Source organism: Panthera tigris, chromosome X (genome assembly GCF_018350195.1).
Source record: "Panthera tigris isolate Pti1 chromosome X, P.tigris_Pti1_mat1.1, whole genome shotgun sequence".
Taxonomy (NCBI): domain Eukaryota; kingdom Metazoa; phylum Chordata; class Mammalia; order Carnivora; family Felidae; genus Panthera; species Panthera tigris.
Genome location: NC_056677.1, coordinates 13,940,143 through 13,951,561, shown reverse-complemented (window position 1 = coordinate 13,951,561; position 11,419 = coordinate 13,940,143). Strand labels below are relative to the sequence as shown.

Below are 11,419 nucleotides of genomic sequence, written 5' to 3'. Positions count from 1 at the left end.
CTCATTTCTCTGAGTCTTGGATTCCTTCTTCCAAGTGGTTTGCCCTGAATAGGCCTTCCCAGGCCTTTAGCTTGGTCCTCACCATTTCTCTCCCAGGGTTCAAACTATATTAGGCCACAGCCTCTTAATTCAAGCAAAGTCACACAAAGGAGACCAGTGTATAAAAGAATCACACAACAGCAGCCGCTCTGGTCTAGAGTCCCGCCTGGCCCTGTGACTACAGCAGCTGTCACCCCACAGCACCCTCTCCATCAGGACTTCGGATAGCAGAGCCATGTACCTTCTACTATTTTCTCTCTTACATCTTCTCCATGAGCAGAGGGGACATTCGGGGCACATGTGGTCCAGTAACCTCCGAGCTCAGAATTAGGAGACCAGGTTCCCGACTATCATTCCCTCCTCTGGAAGGAGGGCTGGGCACCAGCACCAGAGAAACGGTCAAGGACCCAAGCACTATCCTCACAAAGCAAAGACTCGTCCCCTGACTACAGGATGCAGCAGGAATCTGTCCCCAACGTGGCCACGGTGGCAGTGGAGACTGTTGAAATGCCTTCATGAATCCCGTCCTCCTTGAGGCAAGGCCAGCAAACAGAACAGAAAGTTGGTTCTTATCAAGTGATGCTTTTTTAATGCAGCATTATGATTTCAAGTGCCATACTAATGGAAACCGGCTAACAAGGTCTTGCCTGGCAGAAGTCCATGGGGGAATCTTGTTAGTACAGGGATAACATTATTGGTGAAGAGGATATCAACTATTTGTAGGTGAATGGGTGCTCCTAAGATACTTGAGGGTGGATGAGAACAGTGTGTTTTCTTTGTGTGGCAGGGGGTGGGGGAACGCGACCTGGCAGGCAGTAGAAGAGCCAGATAATGGAGGGCTCACTCTTTAAGCCCTGAGACCGTTTTATTGCAACTGTTTTCAATGGGAATCTTTTCAAAATGCATCAAGCACCTGGCAGGGGTAACCCTTCCTTGACTCTGTCATTGTCCTGGCCACAGGTGACTGGCCTAGGCAGGAATGATATGATGCCCTGCGGAGATGTCCAGGGGAGAGAGCCGTTTGTCTCCAGCTTGTATCGCTCTCCCATCCCCAGTGCACACTGCACACTGGTGCCTTGCTTCCTTTTCATGTCCCTTCTTTTCTTCCATGACGGCAGGGCATGCCTGGACAGCCATCACTAGCCAACGGGCTCTCACCCATAACCTGGCCCATAACACGAGATGGTCCCCACTCCCCTGGTAAGTGCCTTGTCACTGCCCTGTGAAGCCCAGCCCCAGCATCCTGTCTAGAAAGATCCTCTGTGGCTCCTTTCCTCCACACACTTCCCTGAAACCCACTACAGGGCAGTGAGACTCTAGGGAAGGCCTCTCCCTCCCATCTAATTGAGCAAGCGAGGTTCTGGGCTTTAGGTTGGAAGCTCCCTGAGACGGGCCCACATCGTAGAAGTGACTGCTGCGTCCATGGCCCACAGTGCAGAGTAGCTAGGAAGGCCTCGACAGTTGCTTAATTGAACTGAAACACAGAGTCCCTTCTTTACTTTCTTATTTATCACTTCTTGGCTATAGTGGCCCCTGCCCTTGACTCGGCCACTGTCAGGCCCTTCTGTGGGCTTATTCTGGATCCTGGTGACTTATGCAAGTACCAGATGCACAGGACACTGTATTTTAGACATTTCACTTAGAACTTGCCTGTCCTATTTATTAACTCTTCAGGCCCTTCCCTTGTTGCCACCATGAAAGTTAAAATCCAGCAGAATCCTTTCAGGCCATTGCAAATTTCCAAATTAACGAAGTTGGAATCAGTGTCTCACTGAAGTTTCTCCCTCCCTTCCTTTGCTTCTCCCTCCCTCTCTTTCTTTCTTTTTGTTCTTTGGTAACATCCAGAAGTGCTGCTTCTGTTTCATGTTATAAGTGACAATAATTACCCAGGGAGCCATGGCACCTCTCAGGCCCCATCTCGCCTACTCCCTGGGTGCTTTTACCCCGCTCCCTTCTTAGCTTTCCTGGTGCACCTCTCACCACACTCTCCTGTCTCCCGAGTGTGTCTTCCTTTCCCCTCCGGACAGTGAGGCTGATGTTCCACCCTGTTCTCCCTCTCTGCTGCAGACGCAGACCCCCCTGTGGCTGCAGCCCTCACCCGCGTGCCCTCGCACTGTGCCCCCATCTGCTCTGCTAGCGGCGGCCAACATCTTCATTGTGTTGATTCCTCTCCATCGCCAACCCTGCACACTCAGACACCCAAGATCCTACCTGCCATCTTCACAGGGCGATCCTCTAGGTGCTTCAGACTTGTCATCCCTAAAACTTAATGCAGCGTCTCCCTTCCTCACCCCAGCCGTGGACTGAACTGAGCTGCACACCCTCTGCCGCCCCTTCCCCACTGCCCAAGTGAGAAACGGGAGGCTGGTCTCTGTGACCTTGCCCTCTCCTTCACCTCCCACGTCCTCTCTTGCTCACTTTGCCTCCTTGATCTTCCCCAAATCCACCATTCCTTTCCTCCACACTTACTGTTCTTGACCCAACCAACATCATTTGCCCATGCTTCTATTTTTTTTCTTTTAAAGATTTCACTTTTTTAAAAGTAATCTCTACACCCAGTGTGGAACTCGAACCCACAACCCCAGGAACAAGAGTCCCATGCTCCACTGACTGAGCCAGCCAGGCACCCCTTGCCTCGAGTTTTAATTGTTTTTCAACGTTTATTTATTTTTGAGAGACGAAGAGAGTGCAAGCGGGACAGGGGCAGAGAGACAGGGGGACAGGATCTGAAGCAGGCTTCGCACTGTCAGCACAGAGCCCGATGGGAGTCTTGAACGCAAGAACCATGAGATCATGACCTGAGCTGAAGTTGGACGCTCAACCGGCCAAGCCACCCAGGTGCCCCCCTTGCCTAGACTTTTAAAATGGCCTCAGAACTGGGTGGGGACCATGCCTCCATTTTCAGCCACTGCCTCCAATCTCTTTTCTATCTTCCGCCAGAATAGTTTTGGTAAAAGCCAAATCTTACCATGTCATTCCGGGATGTAGACGCTTCTGGTGTTGGATTTATCCTTATACCCTGAAGAGGCCTCCTATCTCCAGCCTTCTGAGATCAGACTCCAGACCACCTCTGTGACTGGAGCTCTCCCCTTCACCCCTGTGGATAAGCTCCAGGAATACAGAAGGTTAACAGTTCCCAGCATAAGCTTCTGTGGGTCCACCCTTCAGTGCCCTGACACTCCCTCTGGCTAATTCTTCAAGATTTAGCTCAAAATAACTCGTCCTCCAGAAAGATTTCCGTGACTACTCCAGCATAAGCTGCCTCCTGCCCTCCCACGGCAACATGTGTACTCATATATCATTTTGTCCATCTCACTCACTTGAAAGCATGTGTCTGTCCATCCCACCATACCATAAACTGCTCTAGGGCCAAGGTCAAGTTCATTGTATCTCTCACACCTAGCACAGTGCATGGCATTTAGGGAGCCTTCAATTTAATTTAAGCTAGGAGGTGGCTAGGGACTCTTGATAGAAGTTAGAAGCACTGGCTTTAGAGCCAGAGTCTGGATTCAGCTGCCACTTCTCCTTTCTCCCATGTGACTTCACGCAAGTCACTTCATCTCTCTGTTCCCACTTCTTTACCTGTAAAATGGAAATAATAAAATACACGAGGTAATGCATCTGAGGCACCAAGGACAGGGTGCTTGATACATTCTTTGTGTTACATTTTGTTTATGGGTAGTGACAGAGAGCAAGGCCAACAAATGTCACAGAAATTCCTGATTTTATAAAGTCTTTAATTGCAGCTGACATGTTTTTAGGTTCCACTTCGTCCCACAAAGGTAGGTGTCTAGCCAAGCACTTTCATGCCCTCCTCCAGGCTACTGACTAATAGTTGAAGCATCTTCAATGTCATCTCATTTTCCTTCTGGGCCTGAGAGAGGGTTGCTCACTCGCCCATCACCAGGAGAAGGGACTAGTCAGAAAAGGAGAGGAATAGGGGCGCCTGGGCAGCTCAGTCGGTTGAGCACCCGACTGAGCCTCAGGTCATGATCTCGCCACCTGTGAGTTCGAGCCTCGTGTCGGGTTCTGTGCTGACAGCTTATAGCCTGCTTTGGATTCTGTTTCTTCCCCTCTCTCTGCCCCTCCCTCCCTCCCTCCCTCTCAAAACTAAATAAACACTTAAAAATTTTTACGAGAAAAGGAGATGAAGAGACCGGCGTGGAGAAAAAAACCTCAGAGGCAAGTCTGACCATGGAATCAGAGTGATACCTGTTCTTTAAGTTGATTCTCTTTTGGATTCCTCATCTGTGGAACCACTACTCGGTGGCCTTCTCGTGGGGAGTGGGGATCAGTGACATAAGGCACATGCCCGCGGCCCTCCAGAACCAGGGCGCATTCCCTCCTCCTCCTGTAGCCGATGGGCCCCAGGGACAAGCCCTGTCCAGAGGCAGCTGGCTGCTCGACCTCACGGTCCGCTGAAGGCCACGGCCCAGGGGCAGCTGTGTCGCGACGCCGTGTCGCTGTACAGCCCCGGGGTCCTGCAACCTCGCGGGCCAGGCCATGGGGCCTTCCTCTGAGGTAAATATATAGAGCGGTTCTCCCTTTTATCAAACTCTTCTTATAAATATCTGGTGTCCTACGGCAGATAAACCTTTATTTGAATTAGAAATATAAATTCGCTTTACAAGAGATAACGGTAGTTCCTTTTTTCGATGAGAGAGGTTTCTTATGTGCCCTTTAAACAAGATCTAGCATGTGGGAAGCCTCTCAGGAGCACAGCTACTAGACAAATTGGGGGCAACTGTATATGAAATAACTACGGGAAAGGGTCTTTGAGGTCAGTGTGGAAAAGAAATCCCTCACTCATCCTGTGTAAGAGCTCCTGACCTCCAACACAGAGAGGAGCCTTTGCAGTAAAGGGATTTTTAAAAAGTCAGAACAGCCTCTGCTTCTCGGATGGCCCGCTGGGGAGAAACCACCCTGTACCCACGCCGTCTTTGCTGGGAGGACAGCGCCTCCTGCCGGCAGCCACGGCGACAACCGCAGGGCACTCCCGCACACACAGTGGTGGGGACACAGGCACCTTGCTAATGACTTTGGTCCTCTGGAAGAAGCTAGTCTGTGAGCAACTTCGAGGACATTCGTGGGAAGGATCCAGACCGAAAATCCTCGGGGGCCCAAGCTTTCAGGAAGGAGCCCCCTCACCCTTTAGTGGTGGATGGAAAACCTCGTTTCAGCCAAGCCAGGGAGAGAGACCGAACGACACGCCGGAGGATGCCACGTGCTACGAGCGCACGGAGCCCAAGCGGCTGCCCCGACCCTCGCGGGGACGAGAGAAATGCAGGCGGCGAAGGGCGGTGGGGCTGTCGGAAGGCCACAGGGAAGGACAGACGGCCAGGTCTCCGAGGGAGCGCGAGCCCCTGACTCGGGCCACTGGCCTCGGGGGAGGCGGGCCCCTTGCCCGCAGCGCCAGGGCCGCCACCCGTCGCCCCTCGAGGTGCCTGTCCTTAACCCGGGCTGCCCCTGGATTCGCCAGGGGAGCTGTGAGGAGTCCCAGCGCCCAGGCCTGGGGCCCAGAGGTTCCCGGGGCGCGGGGCAGGGGAGGCAGGGCGCTGAACTTGCCCCATTCCGGGGGATTCTCGGGCATCGGGCTGAGGGGCACCGCTCTGTAGGCCGCGTGGAGCCGGTCACCGGATCCGTGCATTTGACTCTCGCGTCGCCCCGGCCGGTTCACGTTACCGACCCGGTTTCCGTGCGGCAGGAAGCGGCGAGCCAGGCCCAGGGTGCGGCAAGGAGAGCTGGGAAGTACTGTCCATGCGACCCAGAGGACCGCGGCCCACTCTGCCCACGAGACACAAGGGTACAGCATGCTCACAGAGCAGCGCTGACCGTGTGGGGCGCGGGGCTCTCGGCGGGCTTCTAGTCGACTCCGTGACAACCTCTGCAACGCGGGGGATGGGCCCCAAGGCCCGCCTAACGATTGCCATCCGAGATGTGTGTGTGTCCGTGTGCGAGGGAGAGAGAGTGTGCGGGGGAGAGACTGTGGGGGGGAGGGAGGGAGGGAGGGAGGGAGAGAGAGAAAGGAAGGGAAAGAATGCGTGGGAGAGAGAGAGAGAGAGAGAGAGCCAGGGAGATAGAGCGAGAGACACAGACGTGGAGGGAGGAGTGGGGCTTCCGAGGGGCAGAGAACAGGAAGGAGACGGGCCAGGAGTCGGTAGGTGAAAGCCGACACCTCCCCATCGCTGTGCCAGTCTGACCGCAGCCAACCTGCCTTCCAGGCTGAGTCTGGGCCTCAGACCCCTGGGAGGCAACCACCGGGGAGCGCTGGTGACCAGTGGTGACCCGGCTCTGGGGAGCCATGTGGCAACGAGCCCCCACCCTGCTCCGGGCTGAGCGACACCTTGTCCTGCCCGTGGTGGCCACGCGCCGTCCACCAGGCTCAGAAGTCGGGACCTCTCCTCACTTGCCTTTGTCCTGGCGGTGACGCCAGTCCCATGTTTCCTGGCAGTGGTCCCCGACCTCGGGCAATCTTGAACGGAACTCCTTCCCCCATTTTCAAGAGAAAGGTGGTTGTGCCTGATTATTTGCTGGCTTTGTTTCACCCAACAACTCGGGCCATCCTGAGACGGACACCTCCGCCTCTGAGAACAGCCCGGAAAAAGGTGAAACGGAGATGCTGGAGTCGCCTCCAAAGAGAATACCTGGTCGGGATCCCATCAAGGGCACTGCGCATAGTGGATGATGGGTTCTGTCTGCTGACAGCTCGCCCCACCCCCACCCCCACCCCCAATAGCTGCCAGAATGATCTGTCCAGAATGTCCGGAAGGCTGGTCTGGCTGTGGGACACCCACCCCCCATTTATGATCCCTTCATTGCTTCCCACGGGCCCTGAGATCCCATCCAAAGGTGACCCAGGGGCCTTCCTGTTCCAGGCCTCGTTCAGCCCTCCAAGTTCATAATGACTCCCCAATACCCGGCCCACATTTCAATCTCTCTCGACACTTGTGGTTCACCACGTGCCTCAAGATCACACAGCCTGGCAGAGACCTGGAATGCAGGGAATGTGTCGTCCTTTCGGTGTGGCCCCCAACCGCTCTAGTGGCGGGCCGAGCACGGGCTGTTGTGAACATGAAGAATCTGAACCTGAACCAAGGTGGACCGAGGGGATGAGTGCTCACGGGCAGAGCCAAGATTCTTCTTAGAAACTTGGGGTTAGGGGCGCCTGGGTGGCTCAGTCGGTTAAGCGGCCGACTTCAGCTCAGGTCATGATCTCGCGGTCCATGAGTTCAAGTCCCGCGTCAGGCTCTGTGCTGACAGCTCAGAGCCTGGAGCCTGTTTCAGATTCTGTGTCTCCCTCTCTCTGACCCTCCCCCGTTCATGCTCTGTCTCTCTCTGTCTCAAAAATAAATAAACGTTAAAAAAAAAAAAAAAGTTCTTTAAAAAAAAAAAAAAGAAAGAAACTTGGGGTTAGCTTTACCTCACAGATAAATAAAGGGCCGCTCAGAATCCCAGGTTCCCAGATCCTAAGATCTGACATTGGCAGCACATAGGTCAGATTAGGCCTGCGTGACATTTTGTTTGGCCTGTGTTTGCATACACCTGCGCCCACATCTTAAAACTGGGACATTTCACGCTCCAATCGGCCTTTCTACTTGCTTTCGAAACACTGGAAGATCTGGAGCCTAAGACTCAAACTGTTGCATGTCAACAACCACAGGGATTACTGCTGTCCTTAGGGGCAACGGGGGTCCCCAACCGGACGCAGCCCCCTCCAGGCACCCGGGCACGACACCCAGCCAGCTTCTCACAGCCCGGCCACTGACCTGGCCCGGCCCGAAAGTATGTCTGCAGTCACTTGAGCCTGAAAAAACCGTTGACAGCCTCGTGCTAGAAGCAACGCTTCGCGTTCTCCACATCTTCCGATTTCCTCTTCTTGGGAAAGCCGCTGTACCCAGCCCTGGTGCACGTAAGCAGGGCCACGTGAGTTCTACCAGTCGGCTCCGAGTACGAGTACCACGTGTCACCTGTGGACCGAGGCGATGAAAACATCTTTGGAGGCCACGTGTTCCGTGAGCAGAGTGACCACAACCACATCTTAATCATTCCCTTTACTTATTACATAATCACAGAGCTCACGATCCTTCGCACTCTTGTCATAAGTATATCCACTAGCAGGCCGTGCAAACGTTTGGCAATGTCTGGAGTGGAGCTCGGTGCTCATTGTCAACCTTCTCCACTCTGGCCAGTGCCTCTCCACAGTCGGCTGACGGAGGGAAGCTCGCACGTCACTGATTAAACCAGGCGTCTCAGGAAGGGATCGTTTCGGGGCACACTTTCCTAACCAGAGTCGTTTCTTGTGTACCTGCAGTTTTTCTAACACAAACATTGCTGTGGATCTCAGCAGCATCCACGCTAACTTCTGAAATAGATGAGTACGTAAATGAATAAAGCAAGATGCCACATTAGAAAGCAGCAATCCTCACACTGTCGACGTTTCCAAACGGTGACCCTCATATGCTGATGGTACATTGTAGATCAACGTCCCATACAGAAATTAGATATATACTCATTATAGGAAAAGCAGACAACAAGAAAATACTGTAAAAGGATAAAAGGGGAAACCGAAAAAGAAGAAATAAATCTACATGACCACACATAACTTGCCCACAAAGTATATGCAGTAACCCCTTCTTCTTCTTGAGAGTTGACCTCATTGTGTCACACGCACGCACTGAAAGACAAGTGAAGACAAGAGCCAGGCACTCCATCAGAGAGAAGACATACAAATAACCACCGGAGCAGGTTGCACAAATCAACTATTTCATGCAACAAGAAGAAACTTTGCACATTTTCCTTTACAGGAAAGAGCATTCACTCCAAAACCTCACTGGGATGTTGGGCAAAGATTTGCCCAGCTCAGATTCGAGAGATGAGAACTTGAAACAGAAACCAGCCGCCAAGAATTTCCCATGTGCCCATAGGCGACAGACAGCTTTCCAGCAGATTTTGTGGTTGTTATCAGTGGAGGGAGGGAATCAGGGGGAGAAGGGTTCGGTGGTGAGGTTTGGGGGAAGATAGGATAATAATCGTCAAAACTTTGCCTTTAAAAACAGGGCAGAAAAATAGAATGGCTGTTTCAGTTAGAGATGGTTGTGTAACAACAAACATTTGTTCTCTCACATTTTCCGTGGGGCAGGAATTTGGCAGTGACTTAGCCAGTTGCCTGTATCTCAAGGCGTCTCGCTAGGTGGCAGTCAAGCTGTCAGCGGGGCTGTGATCTCATCTGAAGGCTCCACGGGCGGTGGAGTTGGGATCTGCCTCCCAGCTCACTCACAAAGTTGTTGGTAGTTAGTCCTCGGACCTCACACCTGAGATCTTTCAAGGGCTGCCTCACGGTATGGTCGCTGGCTCCCCCCAGAGCAAGCAGTTTGAGAGGGTGCCTAAGACAGAAGCCACAGTCTTTTTTCAATCTGGTCTCAAAACTGACATCTCATCACTTCTCCTGTATCTAGTCATGAGAAAGCAGAGAGCAAGTCCAACCACATTCAATGGGAGAGGAATACACAAAGGTGCGGGGACCAGGAAAATGGGATCATGGGGACATTTTCCACAGTGAGGAGAAAAGAGCCGCTTTCAATATTTCTAATGGGGTTTATGAGTTTAATGATAAGAGAGTACGGAAAATGGAAAGAGGACGAAGATGCCTTGGCTGGTATGAAGTGTGTGGGCCAGGACACAGCCAGAAACGAGATTAGCCAGGTAGGGGAGAATCCTATTAGAGTTCGGAGGGCCACAATTTTACAAATGTATCCAGCTGACGTAAAAATTTATTTCAGGTTCATGGTGAATAACATCCTGAAGAAGATAGGAAGGATTGACCATGAACACAGGTAACTTGTGTGTATAAAATACCACAGCAGAGATGATGCCAAAAGGGATGAAGAGACTTAGCTGTGTGCTACAGAAGGAAGCAACAGAACCTGATAATTGACTCTGTGTGTGTGTGTGTGTGTGTGTGTGTGTGTGTGTGTGTGAGAGAGAGAGAGAGAGAGAGACAGAGAGACAGACAGAGAGAGAGAGAGAGGTATAAGATACCAACTTTATGCTGCATGTTGAGATTTCCAAGCTCCAGGAAATATCACCCCTCCCCCTGCCCCCTGCTCCCAGGTTCTGAAAAGTTGAGAAATCAAAGAATAAAGATGGGCGGCCCCACTCTTGGTTTCTGATTCTGCAGGTCTGGGGTGGGCCCGAGAATATGCATTTCTCACAAGCTCCCAGGTGAAGCTGGTACTGCTGGTCTGGGACTTAGAGACCCACATCTGACCTGTTCGATGGGGCCTTTCAATGCTGCAGCCACACGTGGCTGGTGAGCACGTGAACGGGGCCAGGCTGAAATGAGATGTGTCCCAAGTGCGAAACACACATCGAGCTTTAAAGACAAGACACAAAAACAGTGTATACTATCTCTTTAATAATTTCATTTACTTATATGTTGAAATGATAATATTTTAGATATGTTAGATTAAGTAATAATGTTAAAATCGCTATTACCTGTTTATTTGTACTTCTTTACATTTTTTTTAAGCAAACCTGATACCACATGTGGGGCTCAAACTCACAGCCCCGAGATCAAGAGATCAAGATCACACTCCACTGACTGAAGCAGCCAGGAACTCCTGTTTATTTTTACTTTTTTTTTTTTTAAGTTTAAATATTATGAGCGAGCTAGAAAGAGAGAGAGAGAGAGAGAGAGCAGGGGATGTGGCATCGAGAGAGAGGGAGGAAGAATCGCAAGCAGGCTCCGTGCTGTCAGCACAGACCCGACATAGGGCCCAATCTCATGAGTTGTGAGATCATGACCTGAGCCTAAATCAAGAGTTGATGTTTAACAGACTCTTAACTACCCAGTTGCCCCTATTTTTACTCCTTAATGTGGTTATTGGGAAACTTAAATTACGCGTATGGCTCGAATTATATCTCTATTGGACAGCACTATAACAGACAATTAAAAGAGGTAGGATATCAACCTGTGAAAAAGAAGGATGACAAGGGCGCCTGGGTGGCTCAGTCGGTTGAGCGTCCGACTTCGGCTCAGGTCGTGATCTCGCAGTATGTGGGTTCGAGCCCGGCATCAGGCTCTGTGCTGACAGCTCAGAGACTGGATCCTGCTTTGGGTTCTGTGATTCCCTCTCTCTCTGCCCCTCCCCTGCTCTCTCTCTCTCTCTCTCTCTCTCTCTCTCTCTCAAAAATAAACATTTAAAATTTTTTTTAAAAAAGATGACATTGGGATAATCACAAATTTAAATACTGCATGGATGTTTAGTGATCTTAAGGAGTGGTTAAGTTTTAAAATACTTGTTAAGTTTTCGAATAGTTTCAGATTTAGGTAAAAGGTGCTGAGATAGTAGAGAGAGTACCCACACCCATTTCCCCCGCT

At 51.5% G+C, this 11,419-nt stretch overlaps 1 protein-coding gene across 1 annotated transcript in view; it reads left to right on the top strand.

The window, feature by feature from the left end:
* The window catches only part of RAI2 (retinoic acid induced 2), a 74,944-nt gene extending 65,089 nt beyond the window's left edge, over nt 1-9,855 (top strand). The window contains exon 4 of the transcript XR_006213598.1: nt 9,819-9,855. The gene's annotated coding sequence lies outside the window, so the exon portion shown is untranslated. The remainder of the gene's footprint in view (nt 1-9,818) is intronic.
* The last annotated feature ends 1,564 nt before the right edge of the window (nt 9,856-11,419 follow it).